Genomic DNA, 12,587 nt, shown 5'->3' with positions numbered 1-12,587 from the left:
TTTATCAAATGTATAAAGAAATATCCGATGTATCAAGAGTCAAACCTGCTCATTTAGTCCAGTCATTTTACAGTTTGACCTTAAAAAAATTGCAACAGAAATTGTTTTACATTTTTTATTGCTCTTATATAGTTATTAAACAAATATGAAAAATCTAGAAAAATCGAAGCAGGGGAAATATGAAAATAATCGAGTTTATTTTTCCTATTATATAAATTAAAGAAATGTCACAAATACCCCACCGTACTTAAGCTACTCTTCAACTCGGAGGATTTTTCGGTGGTTGTAAACGATGATAACAGCGTCGATGAAGGTCGTTGGTGATTTAGATGGGATTCGTGCTTGATTTGTTTAGAAAAAACAACTTTACGGGTGAGTTTTTGTCATTTAAAGGTCATATCTCTTGTGCGACAAGTATGTTAAGCCATTTAAAGTGCAAAAATACAAATGTTACATGTTTTCGCGGTTTAAGATTGAACAACATTATTTAGTAATATTTTCTCGCTTTGAGTGGCATTCTTCTTTCAAACGCACAAGATATAAGTTACATTTATAAAAAAATCAATCATAATCACCACTAAACACACATTTTCGGGTTGAAACGTTGTCCGCGGGAATGCAGCTACTGCATAAAAACTCAAGTACGGAAGCGCTTTTGTGTCAAATTTTTAATTTTGACTCTACTCATTTGCTTATTACTTAAAAAGTCTATAGCTACCAATACAACATAAAATACTTATTTTTTTCCTTTCCTTTATATTTAGTTGAATTCAGCAGGTGTGTGACAGATGTTCAGACAATTGACAAAGCATTTGGTGACCAGTCTGTTTTTGTAAGTATTTCCTGGGTTTTGAAATAAATGACAGAAAATTAGTGAATCCAATATATTTTTGCCAATCTAGTTATCTATGCAATCTAAAATACATACATGAAATTGCCATTAATGGATCATTGTTAAAGCTCATGTTAATTAAAGTTATTGGTCTTCTGTTGTCATCCTTCTTTGGGCTTTCATGTTGGAAGCTTCATGAATACTTGCATCAGCCAGATTCACTCATGTTTACGGTGACCATTACCAGACATGATAACAAGCAATTTGCTTTCTAACAAAATTGCTCCCATAACAAACATTTCTATTTTTTGAATTATGTATTTCAGACAATAACATGGAAGTGATTTACCTGATGTCTTGCGGATAATGGTAGAAATCCTGACATGTGAGTATTATTGTGTCAAAAATAATGAAATTAATATAATTTATCGTTCAACAATATGAAGAAATCTACTATAACTTCTTACCAAGCATGCCCTATTTTGAAACTAGAATCAGACCAACATTATACTTATAAATATGGTGTTATACAAGTGTACAGGTTCAAAGTTTATATATTATTAAAAATAAATGCAGTAATGAAAAAAAAAAATCAGTAAGTGTGTAACATAAACCTAACAGTTGTCTCCTCTTTATATTACAGAATGGATATCATGATTTGCTGTATATGTCACCATGCAGTTGAAGACAACCAAGGCTCTAAACTTACAGTAAAAGGATGCAGTGGAATAAATGATGCTAGCTTGAAGAGACAGGATAATGTTCAGGCTGTTCCAGGAAATTTTGTTCACATTGCATGTCGAAAGACGTATACAAATGCTAATGTTATTGTTCGCGATACAAAAGAAAACCTTAGTCCAAACACTAGATTTGTGAGGTCTAAAGCTGATGTATTGAATTTTCAAGAACATTGTATATTTTGTGGTCATTCTGCTAAATACAATGACAGAAAACGCGGTTTGGATGTTTTTCCAGTAAGGACATTAGAGTTTCAAAAAACTATAACAGAGTTGTGTTCAGCTAGAGGAGATGATTGGGCTGATAAGGTCCGGGGCAGGATAGAATATGTAAATGACCTACCAGCAGTTGATGCAGTTTACCACCAGTCCTGTAGCATCAATTTTTATCCCCACGCTTTTTGAAAAAAAGGTGGGGATATTGTGGTTATCTCCGCCGTCCGTCCGTCCGTCCGTCCGTCCGTCTGTCCGTCCGTCCGTCCGTCCTGGCCACTATCTCCTCCTACACTAAAAGCACTAGAACCTTGAAACTTACACACATGGTAGCTATGAGCATATGTGCGACCCTGCACTATTTGGAATTTTGATCTGACCCCTGGGTCAAAAGTTATAGCAGTTGGGGTGGGGCCGCGTCAGAAATTATCACTCATTTTTTTAGGTTATTTTACATTTACTTCTTTATTTCTACACCGATTCACTTCAAATTGATACTGGACCTCTCTTATGACAATACGGTCAATCTCAACCATGCATGGCCCCATTCCCAACCCTGGGGCGCCCCGCCCACATAGGCCACACCCACCAAAAATTTCCATTTACTATAATTTTTTCATTTCTACACGGATTCACTTCAAATTGATACTGAACTTTTGTTATGACATTAGGGTCAATCTCAACTATGCATGGCCCCAATCCCAACCCTGGGGCGCCCGCCCACATAGGCCACACCCAGCAAAAAATTCCATTTACTATAATTTTTTCATTTCTACACGGATTCACTTCAAATTGATACTGAACTTCTCTTATGACATTAGGGTCAATCTCAACTATGCATGGCCCCATAACCAACCCTGGGGCCCCGCCCACATAGACCACACCCACCAAAAATTGCCTTTACTATAATTTCTTCATTTCTACACCGATTCACTTCAAATTGATATTGAACTTCTCTTATGACAATACAGTCAATCTCAACTATGCATGGCCCCATTACCAACCCTGGGGCGCCCCGCCCACATAGACCACACCCACCCAAAATTGCCTTTTACTATAATTTCTTCATTTCTACACCGATTCACTTCAAATTGATACTGAACCTCTCTTATGACAATACGGTCAATCTCAACTATGCATGGCCCCATTACCAACCCTGGGGCCCCGCCAACATAGACCACACCCACCCAAAATTGCCTTTTACTATAATTTCTTCTTTTCTACACCGATTCACTTCAAATTGATACTGAACTTCTCTTATGACAATACGGTCAATCTCAACTATGCATGGCACAATTACCAACCCTGGGGCGCCCTGCCCACATATGTCACACCCACCCAAAATTGCCTTTTACTATAATTTCTTCATTTCTACACCGATTCACTTCAAATTGATACTGAACTTCTCTTATGACAATACGGTCAATCTCAACTATGCATGGCACAATTACCAACCCTGGGGCGCCCTGCCCACATATGTCACACCCACCCAAAATTGCCTTTTACTATAACTTCTTCATTTCTACACCAATTCACTTCTAATTGATGATGAACTTCTCTTATGACAATACGGTCAATCTCAGCTATGCATGGCCCCATTACCAACCCTGGGGCACACCTAGGTCAAACATTCGGCGTGGGGATACGCGTCGGCCTCTGCCGCGCCATTTCTAGTAGAACATTTAAAGATATGCCAACAAATTTCCGCAGTGTTACCGAACCTATGACGATGACATCACCAATACGAGGCAGACCCACGAACGAAGCAGCACATCTAGCTTTTCAACAAGTGATCTCATCATTAAAAGAAAGTGACGATGAGCAAATAACAGTTACAGATTTAGTTGACCAAATGAAAAATATTTGTGGAGAAAATGCATATGGTGTACAATACACTAAGCAGAAATTAAAGGAACATTTTGTTGATTCAGTTATAATCACAGACATAAATGGGAAAGTAGATGTGGTCACCTTTACAAGAACTGCAGCTTCAATATTACATGACTTATATTCACAAGGAAAGTTAGATAATGCCGAGGCCCAAAAAGTGACTCTTTTAAAAACAGCAGCTAAGTTAATTCAAAATGATATCAAGGATGTAAAAAGTGACAAATCAGTTTATCCAAATCCGGATGATATCGCCAATAAGCAGTTTGTGCCTGAAAGCTTATTAATCTTTTTAAGAGAAATATTTTCGGGGAAGGATTCTGATGTAAAATTGTGCTCAATAGGTTAAGCCATTATGCAAGCTTGTCGACCTAGAACTATCATAGCTCCATTACAGTTGGGGTTGGCTGTTCAGCTCCATCATCATTTTGCGTCAAGGTATCTCATTGATGTGTTTAATAGCCTTGGATTTTATGTGTCTTACTCTGAAGTGCAGATGTTCGAGTCAAGTGCAGTTTTTAAAAACAATACAAATATTGAAAACTATCATGAAGACATGTTCATTCAATATGTGGGTGACAATGTTGACCATAATCTACGGACTTTGGATGGACACAATACCTTTCATGGTATGGGTATGATTGCCTGTGTTACACCTGGAAACTTTGGTTATAAACCAGTGACAAGAAGGCGCATTACAACTGAGGATCTCTTGTCAATTGGAAGGATAAATAAACAATATTACACAGCACCATGTAATTCAAAGCCTTCACTGAAATTGTCAGAGATAACATTACAGAATAAAACTCGTATATATGATGCTTACAACAAAATTTCATTTCTTGCGCAGATCACTTGGCCACACAGGAAACCTGGACCCGAATGGTCAGGACTTATGTAGATGATAAGTAAAGGTGAACACCCAGGTAAATCATCGGTTATCCTGCTACCTATGATTGATATGGATCCGAACGACATGTCATGCGTTTTCACAACGCTTCAGTATATTTCCAGCCATGCATACAAGTACAAGCAAACCGCGGTTGTCACATTTGATCAACCATTGTATTGGAAAGCAGTAACAATTGTATCCAAAGCTAATGATGGTACTTTGCTAAAGGACATGGTAGTTCGACTAGACGGATTTCACTGCATAATGAGCTTTCTGGGATGCATTGGCCAACTCATGTCAGGCACAGGATTGAATGAATTGTTTGAAACAGTGTATGCTCCAAATACTGTGCCACACATTACGAGCGGGAAAGCAGTTGCAAGAGCTGTTCGCGGACACTCGTTAGCCTCAACTGCCCTATGTATTCTTTTGATGCGTGAGGAAATAATTAGTTCTGTAGAAAACCCTATTGATGACAATAACAACACACCAGCAACTCCAAGTAAAAAAAACTGCAATAATGAAGAAAGTACATTTGAAGGAATTAGCTGCACTGTGTCTCCCAGCATGCAAACAATGACTGACCTCTATGAAAAGCTTGTATCTGGTAAAAATCTACCACAAGATGTGTATGACAATGAACTTTTAGTAAAGTTATTTCGATCCTGGTTGGACACAAAATCTCGTCTGAAAGTGTACCCAACAGCAGCAATTGTGGATCCAGTATCTGGAAATGATTTACATCTATAGACAGTTTGTATTTGCTGAGCGTACTGGTAACTGGGAATTGAGTCTGCAGTCCCTTCATGAAATGTTACCGTATTTTGCTGCAGCAGGACACAACTTATACTTGAAATCTGTATACCACTATTTGGAAACTATGAAGAAACTTCACGAAAGCCATCCAAATGTTTGTCAAGCATTTCAAAATGGTTTACAAGTTGTGAGACGAAGTGACAGATACTGGGCAGGCTTGTCACCAGACCTTGTTATTGAGCAAGTCCTAATGAGAAGTGCAAAAACTACAGGTGGAATGACACGTGGTAAGGGTATGTCAGAAAGCCAACGTACACAATGGCTTTTATCCATGCCTACATGTGTTGAAATGAACAATGCAATGCAATCTTTCTGTGAGAAAGAATTTCAGTCCAGTCCACAACATAATAAGGAATTTGGGAAAACTCGCAATGAGAGAGACTACAAGGACACACAAACATTCGTGTCCTTTCTAGAAGAAAGAACCCCATTTCGTAAGGATCCTCTTTTGTACAATATAGAAACTGGTGTCACCTCCTCAGAAAACGTGAATGTACATAAGGCTAAAAGTGTTGGGGATGGTATTGTCCAGTCTATGATGGGACAAGATGCTTTTGAAATCACATTTAAACAGAACAAAAGGGCGGTTACTCTGGACACTGCACCGCGGACCAAGACAGATGACGTTGTGAAAGTTGATCCACAATTACTGTTTCAAAGACTATCTACAGCAGCCGAAAGATTTGCTGATGACATTCCGAGTATATTTTCATATGAGCTTTGTAGTGTACCATCTGCATTGTTTGATACTACTTGACTCATTCGAAAGTCTCAAAAGTCCTTACTGGCTGATGCGATATGGAAACTTGGTGACTGTAGTGCATGTGAGGAATCTGACACTGTAAACTTAACTTATGTGCTTGATGGTGGATCTCTTCTTCATCATTTGCCGTGGAAGTTGGGAATGACATTTGCTGAAATTTGTAAAGCCTATATAAGCTACATAGCTGGAAGGTATTCCAATGCAGTGATTGTGTTTGATGATTATCTGTCAGGACCAACAACAAAAGACACAGCACATATCAGGCAAACGCATGGTGTTGTTTGACCAAAAGTCTACTTTACAAAATGCACTCCATTGGCTTCACGAAAAGAGAAGTTCTTGTCAAACCCAGAAAATAAACAGAATTTCATTTTCATGTTGGGAACAGAATTAGAAGGACACGGATATCGTTGTGTTCACGCTGTCCATGATGCTGATCGGTTGATTGTAGAAACTTCTCTCAAATTAGCGGAAACATCAAATGTAACCATTATTGGTGAAGATACGGATTTACTTGTACTTCTGTTGCATTTCAATTCACCCAGCAGATCGGTATTCTTCTAGTCAGCAACCTGTGCTACAGCCTCCAAGGGATTGCGAGTTTGGCATATTCAGAAGACAAAACGGGTATAAGGTCTCAGCTGTTCCCATATCCTGCCTGTAATACATGCCCTCACTGGATGTGATACTACCTCACAGATGTATGGCATTAGCAAAGGAGCGGCACTGAAAAAGTTTTTGGGTGATACAGATTTTGTTACACTTGCGGAGACATTCTTAGAACAGTCCACTGAAGAAAGCATAGTAAGCAATGGAGAAAAGATACTTGTTAGTCTGTATGGTGGATTGGATGAGGAAGGGTTAGACATGTTACGCTTCAGGAAATTTACGCGGAAGGTAATGACAAGTACAACCCATGTGCAGGCCCAAACATTACCACCTACCTCTAGGTCGGCTAAGTATCACAGCGTGCGCTCATATTTTCAAGTCCAGGAGTGGATAGGAGCTGACCCACGACTGCTGCCAACTGAATGGGGTTGGGCTCTTAATAACGACAGACTTCTACCATTGAAAACAGATTTACCGCCTGCCCCAGAGAACCTTCTTAACATGATTAAATGCAGATGCAAACGAAATTGCGATTCTAAAAAATGCACATGTAGAAAAAACGGACTTGAATGTACAACTGGATGTTCAGAGTGCCAGGGTGTTAGTTGCACTAACACAACATGTAGACGGGAATCAGACGATTCTGACTCAGACTTGGAATTATAAGAACCTGGTTTAACATTTGTGTTAAAGACTTTATTACATGCGCCTGATACTTGTGGTCAAACATGAACGTAATGTGGCAGTCATATATCCTATTGAGGTTATGTTCGTTGCCCCACCCACTTCTTCATTTCATGTTTAATGTATATTTATCTCGCTTTAAATACATGCACAGATAGCAAAAGAATATATTTTTATATTATTTGCTACTTTCTGTGTACCGGATTATGTTCAAATATTGAAATGAAACTGCTCTTATGAACACTATTTAGCTGTAGCAGGCAATTTCTATCTGAAATATTAAGTGTTTACCTAGTAAATATTTTCATTTTTTTACAATATTTCCCCTGCTTAGATTTTTCTAGATTTTTTTTATTTGATATGTAATAGATCCTTGATGGTAAATTTAAAGGTTTCGTTTCTGTTGCAATTTTTTTAAGGTAATGGCTATTTTGGGGATATTTTGACTGGACTAATTTAACATATCCATCGAATGTTTATTTACATTTATCTTTATCGCAGCCATTTATGTGTACATTATTTTCAGTCTTCAACGATGGGATATCTCAAAGTTAATAATCATTCATAATCTGAATAGCGTAGATGGCGCCAACAAAATAACCCTGAATTGCACATTCAATTTAGGAATATTTATTATTTGTGGGGTCGGCAGGCAATAAGTAAATTGCGTGTGTATTTACAAATCTAATTCATATGTAAGTTAGTGCAAATTCATTTGCTCGAGCGGATTAATTTTTGCAAACAGGATCAGGTACTTTGTATATAGTAAGTGATCATGATTACTGATAACTTAGTCTTATTAATCTGCACCGAAATACAATCAAATACAATTTATGTTTTGAGAAAAACTTTTAATTATATTGTTAATTATTGCTTATTCCTGAACACCCACATACCATAATTGATATGGGTAATAACCAGTTGGCGGTATATTTACCAAGTATCACGACTGTACGTATTTTAGAAGATAATTGACATACCAGGTGTTCGCATGTTTGTAATAAACAGTATCAACAAGACATGAACACATGTTTGCAGCATTACTGACATGCAAATTCATTACACAAATATGTATTTAGTGTTGAAATGCCTAGAGTACATGTGTACTTAACCAACATGTATACATAACCAATAATACTTCATTTATATTATTAATTTTAAATAAGTGATGTATGCACACGCTTGTTGTATTGCTTAATTGTGGCATACACACGTATTATTCTCATGTATGATGCTTGTTATTATGATGCTTATTATGATGATACTGGTGGTGGTAATATATAAACAGTAGTCGTTTTGTATTATTGTAATCGATTAATAATCAATACAATATATCGACATAGTCTTTATGTAAAACTGAATTTGTTTGTACGATGTATTTGAAGAATTTTTGATTGTATTGTCTTGCGTCTAACGAAATGCAAGTAAAGATATTGAATGATGAATCGTCTGACCAAACTATAGACCGTAAAGAAACGTAATTTGAGCTGTTGTTTTAGCGGAAATAATACCGGAACATGCGTGACGATTTATTACTTAGTGCTAGGCGGAGATCAATGCAAGATCATTAGGCAAGATTTATTACTTCCAGGTCATTGAACGTTAAGTGTGGTATCTACTATATATGTTCTTTTGGTCTTTCTAAAAGGACACATACCATCATTGACATGACCGAGTTCCAGATGACATCGTTAATGTATTGTTCGTATTTGTTTGTATTTCTACCTAACACTGTTTACATATCAAACAGTTTTCGTCATCAATGCGGGGAATCACGTGGTCAGAATTGAGAAAACATGGTCGCCGATGCCTCGCTTAGATGGAAAAATTGAGTGTTCAAACAAGTACATCTTTCTTATTACTTACTTGTTTTTAATCGGATGACGCCTATCATATGGCCAGCCGGAAGTGGTTTCATTCAGTATCATACCGTTTCCCTCTGGTTGGTCTGATTGTGGAGATTACTCATGGAATATTTTGCGATTTCCTGAACCGTCAATTTTTGTTGAACACGGACTAACAATAATATAACTCTTTTCACACTAATTAGCACTGTTTAAGTACCAGTTGTTTATGTGGACGCATTTAAACTGACAAAAATGGATAAATCGATTGCTAATGGCGTTTTTTTTCAAGGTAAAATTGAGTTTCGATTGGTTTTGACGATTGTTGTTGAGCACGCACATGGTTGTTATACACGGACAACTTCTGGAACAACTGTTGTTGAGCGCGCACATGTCAATGAATACTGTTTTCTCCGCCGAATAAGTCTAAAACAACGTCGCATTAGCATGTTCTGGTACATGTAGCGATACAAATCTAATGTATGCAGCAAAACACACATTTTGTTTGAAAATTGCCATGTTTCTTTTAATGGAAATATTATAATGACAAGTGTTTTTTTCATAAACTGCAAAACAAAACGAAACACACAAAACAACTTTCATGTATGCTAAGCATATAATCAACACATATAATTATGAAATAGATTTTTCTTGATTCTCTAAATACTAACACTTTTCCAAAACATTTGCACTCCCTAAATAATTTATACACTAATAGTTCTCCCAAATCCACCAAATGATATTATGAACGATATAAAGTCAGCAATATTTAATTTCATATGGGACGGTTAGCCTGATAAAATAAAACGAACTCAGATAATTCAATCTGTAGAAAATGGAGGTATCCAATGAACAGACATCGACTCATTCTTGAATGCAATCAAATGCAGCTGGGTTAAAAGAAACGGGTTAAAAAGATACCTAGATAATACCAATACGAGTAAATGGAAATAATTCTACTAGAAAATCCAAAAAAAATATGGTGACTCCTTACTTTTTGAATGTAACACCAACAATACCATTTTGCGTGAAATTGAAAACGAAACCATATTTCTATCTAGTGTTTTATCGGCATGGACTAATCATAATCTGGAAACCCAAATCACCAGTAAAACTATTATATGGAAAAATAAAGACATAACTTCAAACAAAAACACTTTTTTCTTTAAACACTGGTTTGAAAAAAACATTAAATATGTCGACCAGTTGTACGATTACAAGATAAAAGACTTCTATTCTTTTGAGAATATATGTTATATATACGGAATACTTTCAAGCAATTTCCTAATGTATTACACATTAATTAAAAGCATACCCATACATATTAAATCTACAATTAATACAAATAACACACCATGTACTCAAACATCTTTCACGGAAAACATACTTGCAAAACAAAACAAAACAAACAAAATATTTAACAAACTACAAATTAAACACCCAGCAGAAAACTCCAAGATTCAAAATAAATGGCCAAGCCTTCTTCGAGAACAAGAATTTAATTGGAAACAAATATTTATCATGCCATATAAAACAACTATAGATAGCACACTGAGAAATTTTCAATATAAATATGTTCATAGAATCATAGCTTCAAATAAATATCTTTTTAAGTGCAACCTATCCCACACAAATTTATGTGATATATGCAGCGAACACATTGAAACAATAGAACACCTTTTCTGGGAGTGCAAACATATTCAAATTCTATGGAACCAGTTAACAACATTTCTAGAGAAACAACAATTACAATTAAACTGTCTCTCTTAAATATCAGTTTCTGTTTTAATACTTGTAAAATACCAGAAATTAATAACACCGTGAACCACATTATCATATTAATATAATATTTTATATTCAGCATCAAATACAAAAAACAAATACCTACTTTCAACTGTTTAATAAACTATTTAAAACTTAAGATCCAAATTGAAAAACAAATTGCCCTTTACAATGATAAACTTCATATATTTGAACAAACATGGAAACACATTAAACTTTTATAACAAGTCAAGAATGCTTTCTACCAACTTTATGCAACTCATTCATATTCATAACTATTCTGTAATTTGTTTTTTTTGGAAAAAAAACTATATATTAGCATATATTGTATAACATGTTTGAACATTATTGCTGCTACATGATATAACTTTTTTTGTGATCATATGCATGTATGCAATGTACGTCTTATATTGAATAAAAAAACACACTTTTCCAATAAAATAGTTCAGTATTAAAACTATCAACATATTTATAACTGCTTTTACAGAGTCAGAAGCTCAGGAAAAGTACAATACCGCTCTTATAGGCACCAGAAACACTATTGAAAGGGCCTTCGGGGTTTGGAAGAGAACCTTTCATGTCCTTCATGGTGAGGTATGTAAGGAAATTGTTTATATTATGAATGATACAATTTATTAAAGATTATAAATAAAATGTATTTAATCAACAAAGATTGATAATGGAAATTGACATAATCATATATTTCTAGGAATATCAAGTCTTAGAGTTGGAAAAAAGTTATAAATAACTTAACATTATTTTTGCATGCCATAGACACACTTCAGTTCAACTTTCTAATAGACGGAAAAATATGCTGAATATTCTAAATATGAATAAATGTTACTCATTTTGACATATTGAACAAGTCAAAGTAACAGCATTATAAATACACACCTGTCTCGTATTACTGTGATGTACTGATACATTACTAAATTCCAGCTTAAACCATTTAAACCCTTTTAGATATGATTTTGTGTATCTGTTAGAGCTCATAAAACATAGATAAGATACTAGTCAATTATTACACTCGGGACAAAAAGTAGTTGTTACTATTTACTCTGCATGAAACATTGGGGACAAATTTGACAACATTTTAACAATGACTTTTGATGTAACATTATTTTTCAATGCTATTCCTACAATGCCTTTTTAGTTATGTATAAAAGATAAGAATGAAGCCTGTAAAGGTCATCAGCATCATCATTGCCTGTGCTGTTCTTCATAATCTGCGATTGATGTGGGGGGAAACAGCAGTTGATCCGGAACCTTTAGAAGAGGTTGCCAGGGGAGATATGTTACAGGCTGTATCGGATGGGAGAAGAGTTAGAGATACCATTGTCGCAAGTTACTTTACTTAGGAAATTAACAGATTAAATATAAATGTTTGTATTATATTTGTTCTTGTATTTCTCTGAGTCATACACTCATAGTTTGGTTCCTTGTTTGTTTATGTGGGTTTTACAGCATTGGACAACCATTCAAAAAGAGAACAAAATATATTATTTCAATGCCAATATAATATTTTTGA

At 35.6% G+C, this 12,587-nt stretch overlaps 1 long non-coding RNA gene across 1 annotated transcript; it reads left to right on the top strand.

Moving 5' to 3' along the window:
* Nucleotides 1–771: 771 nt before the first annotated feature.
* On the top strand, nucleotides 772–1,628 carry LOC127861871 (uncharacterized). The gene is made up of 3 exons (XR_008040334.1): nucleotides 772–832; nucleotides 1,159–1,217; nucleotides 1,476–1,628. It is a non-coding gene; the product is annotated as an uncharacterized LOC127861871 (long non-coding RNA).
* Nucleotides 1,629–12,587: the final 10,959 nt, after the last annotated feature.

The sequence above is a fragment of the Dreissena polymorpha genome, chromosome 16 (assembly GCF_020536995.1).
Source record: "Dreissena polymorpha isolate Duluth1 chromosome 16, UMN_Dpol_1.0, whole genome shotgun sequence".
Lineage (NCBI taxonomy): Eukaryota > Metazoa > Mollusca > Bivalvia > Myida > Dreissenidae > Dreissena > Dreissena polymorpha.
The sequence above is the reverse complement of the archived record's forward strand: the minus strand, read 5'-3'. Positions and strand labels throughout refer to the sequence as shown.